This window comes from Tetranychus urticae, chromosome 3 (assembly GCF_039701765.1).
Source record: "Tetranychus urticae isolate SD_2017Ah chromosome 3, NJAU_TeUrti_SD_1.0, whole genome shotgun sequence".
NCBI lineage: Eukaryota > Metazoa > Arthropoda > Arachnida > Trombidiformes > Tetranychidae > Tetranychus > Tetranychus urticae.
Window position 1 is genome coordinate 16689576 of NC_142960.1, and position 15148 is coordinate 16704723.

The window sequence follows — 15148 nt, forward strand, 5'->3', positions numbered from 1 at the left end:
TTAAAATTGAACAAGATCAAAACAGAGTTGATTGTGAGGCAAGAAATCAAATTATAAGAACGGTATACAAAAGTGAATTATCATAAATTAAAAATAGAAAACGATGTACATTTCAAATTGTCGAAAATCATTACATCGTTTTTTGAATCTCATTGAAAATGTGCAAAGTCGAAGGTTTAAGGAACAAACAGTTTTACGATAAATATAATAATAATAATCATCTACACACCAGTCAGAAAATGCTGATTGACATTCTGTCATGAAGAGATAGAAAGTAATAGAGAAATAGATTATGAATAGGAAAAAGAAGAGGATTGCAGAAGGTAAATTGTTATGGATGAAAGACCCATTTAACTATAGTTTGTGTGAGATCTATCCAATTGATTCATGCAAACAAATTTTACTTAAAACTGATTGATTTCAGGACAAAAGTCAAAAATATTACCAAAATTCAAAACCTGAATATTACATAAAATTCACTAATAACTCAATCTTTCCATTATTTAAAGATGGACATTTTTTAGTACAGAGAAAACAATTAAATGAAATCTAATCGGAAAAATAATTTCAGATTTACATATTTCCAAAAAATACGTTAAGAAGATACAAATTTAGAATCAGTTGATTCAACATTTTCATTCATTTACATGACTAAAAATGATTAAAGGTAAAAATGGATGGAAATGCTATTGAGCCAAAACTATTATCATTAAACTGTGAAACAATATAGCCGTTACAATTGAATGAAAAGCCATGTAAAGGGAATTGCTGAGTATTATATCTTAATGGCAAATATTTACATTCAAGGTGTCACACTGAAAAGGTCCGTGTGAAAATGAATAATACACTGATTAAACTTTGCAGCAAAAACGTTAATTGGATTCAAATTAAGAACTATTTATTCATTTTACTTATAGAAATCAGATCATTTCAAATACATCAACCTATTTGCGAATGACATTGATTTTTACAATTTGAATTTACAATAAATTTCCCAGTCATGAATTAATAGTAGAAGGTAAAATGAAATCTTGGTTTTATATAAGCATTGTTTGCCCCATGTTTGATCAATCTGCTCAATCAATATCTCCAGCTATTTCAAATTTTAAATGGACAAGTTAACAATCAAAATCTGTAAATAAAATACAATAGAAAATGGAAAAATTGAAATTAGTCTGATATTTCAGGTTAGTGTTGGCTAATGCAAGAACTATTTTACCTTTTTTTCAATAAAATGCATAAAAGGAAAATGGCCTTTTTTAAAACGCTGATAAATTTTCATAATAATTTTCTAGATTCTCAATTTTTAGCTTTACCAAGCTATTAAATAGTAGCTAATAGATAATAGGTGCAAGCTATTGTGATGAAAAAAAGGGTAAAACAAGATGATGGTGAAATGATGAATAAAGAGATCGTCAAAAATGGTAAGGATTGAAGGTAAAAAAAGGAAATAAAAACAGCATCAATTGTATGATGACCTGTCTTATCTAGTTCCAGATGATGCTGAGTTTTTTCAACACCTAACTATTTCCATTTTAACCATTTTCAACATCACCTCCATCATCATCATCATGTTGGTTAAAAATTCTTAACTGTTTTGAAACCATTAAGAAAAATAACTCTTGACTATTTGCCGACGTTAACGAGATCTCTTTTGATTACCATCATCATCCTCAAGATCCTTTATTTTCCCCTGCTTTTCCTCCTTCACCATCCTGATCGCTTTCTTTCCGTTTCGTGAACCTCCTTCTGTTTCCTCCGTTCAAATTATCTTTTCCTTTCTTCCCTCTTTACGTTTCTTTTTGAGTCTTTAACTGAAAAAACTTGGAGACTCAGCTTGTTATCATGTAAGTTTTGAAAATTTTTTTTCTTATCGCAACAACTTTCTCACATTGCTTTGCCAAATTGCGAGCCACAATTAGATAAGGTAAGATCAGCAATCATCCCAACAGCCCAGGTGATTCCTTTCTGGACATTTTTATAACTCCAATATTATATTTGAAATCATCAAAGTCGTCGAATTTGGTTTTTTTGTTTCTGATTCCAAATCATTAAGAAATTCACAGAACCAGCACAAACATTAACACTTGTTTCAATTCATTTGCCATCACTGTTCATCAGCACCATTTAACACGTTTAGCATCGGTGATTGGCAGAATTGACCTGATCACAATCAGATGTCCAGATAATTTAATGATGAGGTATTATCTAAAGTGCCATCGACTGTTTTCAGTTTTGTTTCTAGTGGTTTTCACACTTTATCCTGATTTTTCTTCGCCTTTTCCTTCATCTGCATGTTAACAATCCTGGTTAAATAACACAGGTTCATTACAATTACAATAACGATCAACTCTTGAAGTCAGTTCATTGGGCTTATATGACAGGTTGTTCAAATACATGGAAAGTGAAAGGATGGAAATAATACTTCCCCTTTTTGACTGTCAGCTTAATGAGAAAGGAAAGAAGAAAAAAAAATCTGAAAGTTATTTTAAAAAAAGCAGGAATAATAGGAAAGATCAGATATTGTAAACATGGAATTGGAGTAAATATACGTTTTTTTATGAACTCACCTAATGCGTTTTATGTTACATTTGAATCAAGCAGACCGAGAGAAGGAGAAAAACAAATATCAATCAACATTGATCAACACTGATTGAATTTGACGGGTTATGATGATGATGATGCTTTGTTTGGTTTATTTTAAACATGTAAGATGAAAAGAAGAAAAAAAGAAACCTGTTTCAATGGCCAGAGTTTGTATCGTTTCCAGAATGATTATCCAACAAGCATGGTTTGTATTGTTGCCTTCAAAATTTTAACAGCATGGTTATGCTAGTTGCATCTGCACATTGATTCATTTTTCCTCTTCTTCTGCTGTATTATCACCTCACTCCTGGTGATCATTAAACAAAAAGCTTGTAATTAATACTTGAAAGAAGCAGCATTAATTTAGTTAACTACCATTTCATTTGCGTAAACCAAATCAACTGATATTTTGCATGAAAGTAATTGCTTAGTTGGTCAATCTTTCCTTCACTTTTGGGTGACTCTGTCAAAAAACGCAAAGAAAAAGAGAAAAGAGTAACAATTAAATAAGGAATAAATAAATAATTATGAGTATTGTAATGATATATATACGAAGCTATTATTTACAATGTCATTGGCTTTCTAATCGGCTGATAAGTTAATTAAACAACGAGACGACACACAACTCATTAGCTACTCATTTAGTTTAACAAAGATTTGCTTATTTTTCAACGGTAATTTTGAAGAATCGTTTGATTATTTAAAGCAAACATTGAGAAACAATTAGCATACATGATTCAATTTAGTTACTTTGTATGTATAGATGATCCAGTATCATTAGATGTGATTGCTTATCACTTACTAATGTATAACAATTAACCCAAAAGAAAACAGAGAAACTTGCAAAAACACAACAATTAATGTCATCCTTGATTGTCTGTTTGTTTCAAATTACAGTTGTATGGTAACAAGATATCTTTAACATTGAAATAGTTAACGATGAATGTTAGCCATGTTGTTGATTAAAACTTGAAAACAATTGAAAAGGAAAGAATTGAAGAAGCAATTGGATCTTCAATATGATTGCTGTTTTTCAAGGAAGACTAGTTGGGCTTTTTTTAACGAGCTGAATTGCATTTAGAGAAACATTATGTAATGCTATTAAAGAGGAAAATTTTCAGCTAAATTAAGGTGAATTATAATAGCTGAGTTGTTGTAGTTGGAACATCAAAATTTAAAACAATTGCAATTTTCAAGTCTAGTCGTAAAATTGTACCTTTTATGAGATCTCCACTTATATCTGACATGTAAGTTTTACTTGTTGATTTACCATAAAGTTATAAGGAACATAATCAGGTGTGATCTTTCAAACCAAACCGGATCTGATTGTGATTTTAAACATTTGTGAACAAATTGGTAGTCAACGAAATCTTTAATAACTTTCCAAGAGGTCGTCGTCCGGATCGCTGGGTATTTTCCTCGAATTGATGTCCCATTCCTGGTTGCGTGAGGTAAATGTAAGTATTGTTAAACATTTGTTAGTGTTATTATTCAAATTGGTGTATCAACTTACTCACACAGCGCTTTTGTTCATTATGTTTGCATGCAAATTGATCTGTAACGGATCTGTAACGTGTAAGACAAAAGTGCAGCCCAGTTAACTGTCAAGCCTGAGTCTTTTCCAAGTAACATGAGAAGCCAACTGAAGGGGAATCACAGAGCGACCAAAATTGATACCAAGCGAGTAAAAGTAACAAAGATAACGACCTAATAGCGACCATTGGACTGTCTATGGCAAACCACTGTGATAGCGCAATCAAGAAAAATTGTATAAATTAATTATTGGAATCAAAGGGAAGGAATATAGAGACTTACCGAGAGTGAATTGAAGGCACAATAAACAGAGAAATGGTGATTGTTGGTAGCCGTTATGTGGATAATAATTAAGGTGATTCAAGGACGTGTAATGTATATGAATACTTCCGTAAAATTAGCACAGCTAGGGAGGAATATTAAATAGAAATTGGATAAATATCATTAAAATAAATCGTTTTGTTGTGGATAAAAAAGGTAAAGATTTACGCATTAACATGTGCTTTGTGTTAACACAATGTGATTGAAGCTGCAAAGACAAATAGACAATTTGTTTGATTCTTGAGAAGTAGGAAATGAAGATTTAATTTTTATTATCCTCACAACACCCATCCTTTCCTTCAAAAATAGTGTCCCTCCTGTTCAGGTTGCTTGTTTAATTAATTAACTAACCTTTTGTTTAAACTCAACAACAGCCAATTGACGATAATTGTCATCAACATGCTGTTTTTTCAACTTGGCGCCATTTATTCTTTTGTTTGGTTTACTTCTCATGGTGATTATAAAGTAGTGATGAAACAAAATGTGTGTTGATCAAGATTCATCACGAGTAATGGAAACCCCAAATTAAAGATATGATGAGAAACAAAACCCGTGGAGGAACCACCTTTCTGCTGATCGCTGATTTGTCTTCCATTTCTCTCTTTTTTAACCGAAAGAAAGAGGAAAGCTTAATAAAGCCTGATGAAGGAGATGACAGATAAAAAGAGGATTCACACGTGGTTATTTGTGAGTCTCGTGTAGCCTCAATCATCTTTTTTATTTCTTCTCTCTTCTCTCTCTTTCCTTTTTCTCTCTTTTCTTCTCTTCCCTTGCTGATTAACGATATTGTTGACATTGAGGTTGATAATGATGAAGATAGAGATGACCTGTTATTCCTGCTTTTGTTGGCACTCTCCTCTTTTGTGGATAATAGTAAGTACAATCTGTTATTTTATTATATTTTTGCGTTGATCTTATTCGCTAACCTTCTTCTTCTTTCCTTTCTTTTCCCTGTTAGCTTAACTGAATTGAGTCAGACCCCAGGTTACCTTTTACCATGATCCTCTCTTATTGCTTTATGATGTTGGCACTGTTGCTATATTGATACTGATGATGGTTTTTCATGCATCTAGCTGTCAGTGGTGAAATGAATGTTTCCTAATGAGGCGTTGTAAGGTTAAGCAGCAGTAGCATTGTTAGGTGAAAGTCGATTTAAGGTTTGACTCCGTGCTTCTGGTAATAGCCTTTCATGGTTTGTTGATTCAGCGCACACCCAATGGACTCATAGCTATTTATTTCTATCTTCCCTTTCTTCATCATCATCATTCATTCTTTATCTCTCTCCCTCCTCTCTCATTTTTAACTTATTTTCCCTTTTTTCCTTTTTTTTCTAGTAACTCTTGTTCAAATGGAAGAAAAAGGTTAAGGAGAGTAAAGAAAAGATTTTTTCATACATTGAAAAAAAGGTGAATGGACACCAGAACGGAGTTTACTTCATCTGTCTAAATTGTTCTCGCTATATGAATATGTTGAAACCCGATTTCATTATTTTACTAATTGCTATGGCTGACAACAATAGTCTCTGACGAAAGCGTTGTTTCGACTTGTTTATTCAGTTTTTCATCTCTTCTCTGTTTCCATTTAGTATTCATCCCTCTTCTTCTAACATGTAATCAGTCAAATGCAATGACATTAGAGTACAAAATGATACCGTGATTAAGTTTGAGATGTCAATTAGGTGGAATAATGAATTGATTTGTGAGATAACAGAGTTTTAGAAACAAACACACGATTGACACGAGAATAAATGGTTATTTGTTATGGAAAGTAACTATGAAAAAGCAAGATTATGGTGAAGCTGAAGACGATAATTGTACATGATTATATCTCAATGAACATTCTCTGATTACTATAAAGGCCTTTACTATGGATATTTATCATGAAATTAAAAAAACCTGACAAATACAGCCTCAAGTATGGAATCAATCAAATCATATTCAATTTGTAATCATGATGTTAAACAGTGCAACTAAATGGTGATAATAACTGATGTTGACCTTTTGCTTCTTTAACACAACATCTACTGGTTTGCTGCTTTCAATGCTTCGATTTTGATACTTTAAAATGATAATGTAACGCGAAAAGATAATGCATCAGCAAACATAAATTAACAATTAAATATTAATTTGCTCAGACAAAGGCACGATAAAGAGATGATAATTTTGATTCCTTTATAACTTATCAACACGGAACCATCATAATGATCCTATCAAAACAAGTCTCTCTCATTTCAGTAACAATTTCAATTGATAGCGAGTTTCATTTCAATTCATTTTTGTAGGTTATTATAAACTGTTTAACTCTTTCATTATTATTGTTAAATGATCACGAATCAACAACATCTCTAGTTATGTTTAACTCTTTACCTTAATCCATTCCAATACAAATTATCACATTCTTTGATAATAAATAAAAGCTAAATCGATTGTATTTCAAATCATAATTTTCAATCTTTTCACTCGACTTGCTATTTATCATTTTAAGCCTTCTTTATGGGGATTTTAAAACGTGTTAATCAAAAATTAACTTTCACTCAATTAATCATTTAGATGTAAATCTAATACACAATGCAACTATTCAAGCAATTTATCGTTTTTAAGTCATGAAGTTGCATGAGAAAGGTGCTTGAATAGTACACTCAGATAGGAATTTTGTCTATTAGCATTAATTAAAAATGTAATGTAAAATGCGCACCAACAGTTTGTACAGTCAATTGCGTTGGAAACAATTTGACTTTTCGCTACGCTGGGTTCCGTTCATCTTCGTTCAGTTGGACTCTTTTAAATTCTTACAAGGTAATAACAATAACAATAACCCAAATAGTAATCATCTTCATCATGTTAATAGTAGTCATCAGCAGCATCTTGCAAGAAAAAAAGTAACAAAAATACTGATCTGGCGTTTAACTCTTTCCAGGCCAATTACAGGTAAACCAGATTTTTGCTCTTATCTGTTCTTCCCTTTTCTCCGGGTTTGCTCATCTCTAAACTGTTAATCATTCAATTGAATTAATTAACTAGTCGTTAAATTCAATTTTTGCAACAGAATCACAAGTGAAAAGTGAAAAAAAGAGACAGAATCAAAAGCGTTGCAATCAAATTAATTGACCGCCAACAAGCAAGTGACAATCAAATAACAATAAAATTGCAGACAAACGAAAAGTAATTTGCTTGATTATCAAGGTGAAATAAATGACAATTATACTGTCAAAATACTGAAATTAGAAAGAACTAAATCTGTTTCTGTTTCTGTTCTCTTTCCATATATAACACACAAACAGACCATAATTCACTGTTGCTAAAGATTCACTTAAAGATTAAAGAGTAACAATTGATGACGCCGATGATGATTTTGATGTTGATGGCGATGTTGATATCCTCATGGTTGATTTACCCATTAATCATCTGTGAAGAGAGTGAAAATAAGTGAGAAAAAAAGAGTGAAAAATTAAGATTAATTATTTATATAAATATATATTTATAATAACCCAAAAATGATTTAATTCACCAGAGAAAGAAAGATTCACAGATAAGCTACCTGTTAGTTGAGGATTAACTTAAGCAACTTAGAAGACTCTTCATCTCTTCTCAGTAACATCAGGCTCACCAATGCCATCATCATCATCATCATCATCATCATCATCCTCTTTCTCTCAAGTCAATGACTCTTCAAGTATTACTAATACAGAAAAGAGAAAGAGAAGAGAGACTAAGCGAGAACCGTCACTATCAACATTTACCTTGTAACGAGGTTTTTGTTCAATGTTACAATGTTGATGATGATAATGATGATACTGAGCGAAAGAGAGAAAGAAAGAGAGTAGGAGGAGATTGTTTCAAGGGTCATTTCGATGAAGAAAACTCTGCGCCCTTCTTCTTTGATTACACCTAACTTTTTTTTCCTTTATCATGAGTTATCCCCTAACATCCTCCTCCTCCTCCTGCTTTTTACCCTTGTTTCTCTCCTTCACTTCATCCCTCAACATCTTTATACCCTGTAATACCTGTCAGGTCCAGTAAGTTGTCATACCTGATCTCATGTAAGTTAAGGTCAACAACCGAAGCACCAGCGAGTCAACAACGAGTGGGAATCATCATTCAAAAATTATGTATATTTTGTTAAATCTTTCAGGTTAAAAGCATAAAGCAACCATTTTAACCAGAGAAATCTATTAAGAGAAAAGAAAAGAAAAAAAAAGGTCATTGGAAGGTCAGTAAAAGTAGTAGCTTCTTCATTTTTCTTCTTCTTCTTCATCATCTTCCTTGTCATTCTCTCATATATTCAACTCTCTTCACATGATGTTGATGATGATTGCTCACTCTCAATTTCTTTCAATTCTTCTTCTTATGTCAGCTTTTTAAACTTATTTATGTTCGTCAATTTTGTTGATTGAGTCTTTATAATGTTCAACCATTTAGCTTGTTTCATCTTTTAAATTTCAGCTTCTTCATCGCTCTTTCACTCTTTTTTTTACCATTTTGAGAGGCTTCTCATCATCTCAGCTCTTCTTTTACACTCTTCACTACTCATCTTCATTAAACATCCTCAACTTCCGTCAATATTCAATATAATCATTTTGCTTACCATCGTTTTCATCATTGATTGTGTAAAGTAAAATAATGGCAACGTTGCAAGTGATAACTTAAAAAACTTGCTGCAAAACCATCTTTCAAAACTCAATGATAATTGAGAAACCAGAAACAATGAAACTCTTTTGTTGATAATAATAAAATTATTATCACCATTGGACTTGTTGTTTTTACTTGTTGTTGTTTTTTCATCATCATTGAATCCATCTTCACCTTCCTGTTATTAAAGCATCTCTCCCATGGTTAAACTGATATTACAGGTAACAAATTGAACAATTTGTAGTAACCTCTCAACCAATCAAATACCCAATATTACTATTTAATCAGAAGAGAAGTAAAAAAGAGAAGAGAAGAGAGAATAGAGATAAATTGTTCAAAATTTATACCATCAATTGGCTGAAGTCAAGGGAAACACAAGAACTCTTGAAAAATAGTAAAAAAGAGGAAAGTAAATGCTGAAGTAATGATTACTGTGACCAAGAAAAAGTAAAACAAGATTCTCATTCTTAATTCAGAGTCTTATATACGAATGGCAACCTTTTTCAGCAACAAAGTATCAAACTGAGATATAATGGATCCAATTTTATCTCCAGTCTAACCTTGGACCAATTTGTTCATGAGAGTTTTGACAAAAAAACTTATTTGTTATTATCGTCATCATTCTTTGCCATTTGAAATCCATCAAAACCAGAACTGATAATTATGATGATGATAATCATAAATTGAAGAAAATCTTTAAGTGGGCATTTTGATATGGAAAGAGAGCAACGAGACGAAACTGGTGAACACAATTGCATCGAGTAAAGCGACCTTCGATGCTGCAATATTTATAATCAATTTCATTTCCATAAATGGGTTTCTTTCAAGTTGACTTTCCACCTTTTCCTGATCAGAATTCACTTTCATTTGATCTTGTTTTGGTAAAAAAAAAGTTTCATCATCACCATCATCATTTACGTTTCCATATAAGGTTTATCCTCATTATTTGGTTTCTGCAGTTGAGCAAGAGAGCAAGAAAGAGATCAGTAAATGGTGAAAATGTTGAAAAAATCAAGTTATGATTTGTTTTGTTTGTTTACCGGGATGCTTGATGAATCGAGAATCATATTGAAGATTACTAATTTAAATGAAATTAGATTCACTCAATTATCAACAGGCATAGATTACTGTCATAATATTTAAGAGCAAAACAAACAATCATCTCTCAACCCCATCAATCTTTCCAATTGGTCATCTTATCTTCATCAATTCTTTACATCATTACTTGTTTGATTAACCAGAACAGGATTTGAGTTACTTTCTTCTTTTATTTTTTTCTTCTTCTTCTTCTTTTCTTTGCTTTTCAGTTTTACCAAATCTTTTTCAACATTTTTTTTGTTCTTCTTTTATCATCAGATTCTTGCAACTATCACTTTTAGCATCAATATCATGATTAGCTTTTCTCCATCCCTAAATCTCTTGACCGCTTTCCAGTTTGAAGGTTTCTCTGGTTTTGAAAGAAGAAAAAGAAATGCAAAGAAAAAAAATTAATACCATCTGAACCATAATTAGCTTAAAAAGCAATTCACGCGCGTTTAAATGAAACTTTCATGCAAACATTTCAATTTTGCAAATAAATACTCAAACCGACCATACACATGCACACAATAAATCCAATCGTGCCATTGATTATCCCAGTAAATCTTGAAGGAAAATGGTAAGAATAATAACCAGAAAAGGCCAAGTTGTAAGCACATTGAGGAAGAGTTTGAATATTTGAATGAGGACGATCCTCGCGTTCAGACACGTTTAATTAGTGACCGTAAATCGTCAGAGGTTATGCTGATGTGGAGAGTAAATGTAATTATCTAATTTATTGTGGGAGTTGTCCTACGCTGTGTTGATAATGAAATAATCTTTTTTTGTTGGTTCGCTGGTTGCTTGGTTGGTTGACTTTCTCCTTCTTCGTTCTTTATTATCATCTTATTTTACTGGTTCTTCTCCGTTCTGGCCTATTCAACTAATAGAAAAAAAACGTTTTTATGATGATAATTAAAGTGTTGTTCTTCCCTACCTACAATCTAACTTGATTTAACTGGGAGAAATAATTGCAGGTAAAAAAAAGACGAGAATTATTTTTACCAACAAATCCTTTAGGGAAGTTCATATACATGTTAGTTGAACAATGTAAGGGAGTAACGTTATTAGCATTATCATTATTACCTTTGATTAAATCTGGATTTCAACAAATTGATGGTTTCTTTACTGTTTCAACTTTCTTTTTTCTTGCAACTTGCCTCTTTTTCCTCCTTCACTCCATCTTCCTAATCAGTAATGCTGATGATGATTATGATGATTCCAATAACCTACAATTATCAATTATCAATTGATATGAATTGTAAATGTATGATGATATTTTAATTGGCGTATTAACGCATAATTAACGGTTATGATTCCAAGCTCATCCGGCCATTGTTAATCAAGTTGAGAAGTGATGCACAATTTTGTTGATTCAGATCGCCATTGGTGGTAAAGTTGTGATGATGATACAAAACAAAACATCTAAAAAAGGAAGAAGCAGATGGAATAAAGTTAAGAATTTGATTCAGTAAATGAGCAAAAAGCAGATGGGTAAAAAAGAAGAAGAGTAACCTTAAGAAAAATGGTGAATGACATGTTAATCGGGTTACAATGAAAACAAAGTAAACGATAAAATGTACTTTTTCCTTAAATGCAAAGTAATCTTCCGACTACCGATCGACTATTGTATTAGTATAAAGTAATCATAATGAACCAGCAAAAAAGCGCTTCAATGAACTTAATGCATTTGGAAATTCACTTAATATTAGCTTTGATCGCCGATTAGCATACAAGAAATTTACAACCAAATCAACTTAAATTTTTTTTCAATTTCACCAAAAAATAAAATTGCTGGATCGTAAATATTTGAAAGTGCACATTCATCAAATCACTTTAAGAACTATCAGCTCCGTAATTAATCTTAAACAAAATAATGAACTCTACATAATGATTATCTACAAGTCAGAATTGATATGAAATGAAAAACAAACAAAAAAAATCTGAAAACCTGTATTCTATCAAGTTTCATTGCTAAATCATTTTCTAGATTAATTAAAAGTTAATAAATGATTATTATAACCATGAAATTGTATGAATACATAATTAGTATCTATCAACAATATTTGTTAAGTTTTCTGGCTTCAAGTTTCCAATATTACTTACAATGTTCATTAATTAAAAATCAAAGATAACTCGGTTGAAATTTTTAAGTTAATCTTGTAGGAGAAAGTTTCAAACTTGCAGAAAATGTTCCAACATGTTCCATGGAAAGTTATTCATCGAATGGACACCACAAATTTCAAGATTGACTTACATTCTGACCATAGTTTGCATAATATTTTGTATCATATTTCGTTAGGTTTATAATGATTGACCAGTCACCATTTCGATCCAACAGATCTGAATCTTCGTAGCCAAGTGAGTTTATCTAATGGTAAATAAGGAAAAAGGTCAAAATAAATCAGCTAACATGGAATATTAAGCTAATAGCTTTATCAAAAAGAACAATTAAATAATTATTAATAAACGATTAGCAGTTTTAATTACTTCGTGTAATCATCGCCTGAATGTCTTCAATTAACACTACGCGCAATTTGAAGAGTTGCTGTTTCCCATTGACAGTGTTGTTGAAATTTCTCAGTCGTTCAAAGATCATCGCCGTTGATAATCACCATTAGGGTAACAATTAAATCAAGCATGTAGGAATAAATCTTGAGTAAGATGAATTAGTTGAATTAGATTCAATGTATCAATGTTAAGTGAGGGTAAAGAGTCAGAGAGAAAGCATAAGAACACACAAAAACAAGAAAAAGTGTAAGTCAAGGCGAACCAAACAGAGAAAACGGAACATAAGTTGTTAATTGGGACTTAATCATGCAAATCATAATCATAAAGCGAAAAAAAATGGCCAAGGAAGATGACACATACATAGTATTGAATAAATTTCATTAACATTAATTACTAAGTTGAAAGAAACAATTGCTAAATTATGGCGATCAATTATAAATGATTTAACATGTGTGACATAAAGAAGGATTATTTTATTGACATCAGTAAGTTTGGTTACAAGATGAAGTCATAATATGACTGAGTGGCTTATACCACCCCCTAGACGCCATATTAAGCTTGGCAGCTCCAAATTCAAAAGTTTTAGTATAAACGTATACATGACCATATAAGTGATTATTACATGTAATAAATGTAAATAGATATATTATTCTACACATTAAGCTCGTGAAGCTCAATTTGGAGTTAACGAGGGTTCTCATTTTTCTTGTTTGCTGTCTCTATCCATAATTTCAATGCTTTCCAAGTTGGTTTTGTCATTTCATCGATTGCCCAGTTTGTAATATTATTTAGCTCTTTTTTAGCTTCCTCCTGTAGAGATTCCTTGATATTTTCCATTCGATCACAACCAGCTAGAAAATGGCTTAGATTATTATGAACTTTACAATTACATTTGAGTTTAGGGATGATTTTTATCAGTTTATTTAGACGATACTTATTGATAGCATATCCTCTCGGATATAGTTTGGACCATATCGATTCTTGGTTTCGCCACCATTCATAGAAAAAGTCTTCCGTCTTTTGTTTGATAGTACGTCTTCGTGAGTAAATGGTTTCGTTTTTCAGTTCACACACCCTTGATGTATCATTTAACCAAGTTTTCTCCACTCCATCATTGTGTGTCCAATACCACTTTTCATTAAGAAACGCATACATTAGGCACACTAGATCCTTAGAGAAGTCACTAGTTCCATGTATCCCCGTCCCCATTTCTCTTGTTAGCATCCAAGAGTATTCATTCGTATTGTTTGATTCCGTCATAAAAAGGTGTTTTAATGCCATCAGTTGGGATTCATATACGGTAGTAGCGAATCCTAGTTCCCGTGTGATTACAATTGTCGGTATCAGGTCTACATACTTGATTATTTGATATTTTGTTGTTGTTGTGTTGATTAACCATCTTTGGTTTAGTCTCTCCCTAGTCTCTCTGCTTATAACTCTCGTCCTCTTATAACTGGTGAAGATAGGTGGTATCCAACCTAATATTGATATGTCATTTCTCGATTTTTGGAATAGTAGTGAACCAATCACACTAATCAAAATGGGGAAAGAGAAATATACTATGTTTTGTAAGTTAGAGGCATATTTGCTGTTTGTCATAGTATATTTAATGAGTCGTGAGGTCTGTTCAAGTATCGTGTTAATTTTCTGTTGTAATTGTTGAGGATCTTTTGAACTTAAGATAAGTGCAGAGTTGCCTTTGGCAATTTTCGGTAGAATGATTGATGTTATCATCAGCTTTTTTATTTCGAGTGGTAGGTAGTCGAAATTAACTTTTAGGGATTGTTTGAAATTCATTACTTCTTCAGCTTGAAGTTTCTTCAGTTTTCCAAAGTTGAGTTTACACAAATCAGGTGACCACAGTGTCTCGCCTAAAATCTCCACTTCTCCTTTACCAAGGCTGTTGTAACTATATGTTTCTGTTTTCTCATGATTTAACTTCAAATTGATAGTTTGCATTACTTCGCTGGCAAGTGAGAGGATCTCTTGTGGCGGTTTTCTTGTTATTATGACAATGTCATCGGCATATGATTTAATAAAAATGCCTTTCTGTGAGATTTGACGCAGTGGTTCATCTAATGCTATAATAAATAAGAGTGGACCTATTGCCGTACCTTGTGGAACCCCTTGGTTTTCTTTACAGTACCAGTTTTGTCTTTCCTTATTAATCTTTAACCATCTTTCTGACATAACGGATACAAGTAAGTAGAAAGTTGATATATCGCAGTATTTTTGAATCTTTTTCAGAGCTACACCAGCATTAACAGTATCAAAAGCTTTAGATATATCCAATTTAAACAGAGTACTTTTCTTGTGTTCAGGCCAGTGTTGAATTATTGTACCAACCATATCCATGCGATTGCAATCATTCAAGTATGCAAATTGAAGATTTCTGTCTACCATTTGATCGATATTGTTTAGGATCCTTTGCTTGAGTACTTGATCAATTATTTTCATGAGATAATTCGGCGTTTTAACCATCCTAACATTGA

General features: G+C 32.0%; 3 long non-coding RNA genes across 9 annotated transcripts; 1 reads left to right on the forward strand and 2 right to left on the reverse strand.

Moving 5' to 3' along the window:
- Nucleotides 1-876: 876 nt before the first annotated feature.
- Nucleotides 877-4926, reverse strand: LOC107363044 (uncharacterized). Of its 5 annotated transcripts, none has more exons than XR_016199605.1 (8): nt 4792-4926; nt 4402-4525; nt 4104-4328; nt 3803-4024; nt 2962-3049; nt 2571-2893; nt 1220-2445; nt 877-1132 (listed from the first exon to the last, which is right to left on the reverse strand). It is a non-coding gene; the product is annotated as an uncharacterized LOC107363044 (long non-coding RNA). The 5 variants fall into 5 exon arrangements; XR_001568782.3 differs by having other exon boundaries at nt 1663-2445; nt 4100-4328; XR_001568781.3 differs by lacking the exon at nt 4792-4926 and having other exon boundaries at nt 1663-2445.
- On the forward strand, nt 4459-6579 carry LOC107363046 (uncharacterized). Of its 2 annotated transcripts, XR_016199606.1 has the most exons (4): nt 4459-4596; nt 4815-5313; nt 5399-5616; nt 5775-6579. It is a non-coding gene; the product is annotated as an uncharacterized LOC107363046 (long non-coding RNA). The 2 variants fall into 2 exon arrangements; XR_016199607.1 differs by lacking the exon at nt 4459-4596 and having other exon boundaries at nt 5171-5313; nt 5399-5632.
- Nucleotides 6580-7262: 683 nt separating this feature from the next.
- On the reverse strand, nt 7263-13127 carry LOC107363047 (uncharacterized). Of its 2 annotated transcripts, none has more exons than XR_016199608.1 (8): nt 12636-13127; nt 12403-12516; nt 11232-11570; nt 10660-11028; nt 10109-10515; nt 9025-10021; nt 8470-8608; nt 7263-7844 (listed from the first exon to the last, which is right to left on the reverse strand). It is a non-coding gene; the product is annotated as an uncharacterized LOC107363047 (long non-coding RNA). The 2 variants fall into 2 exon arrangements; XR_016199609.1 differs by having other exon boundaries at nt 10665-11028; nt 12636-13093.
- Nucleotides 13128-15148: the final 2021 nt, after the last annotated feature.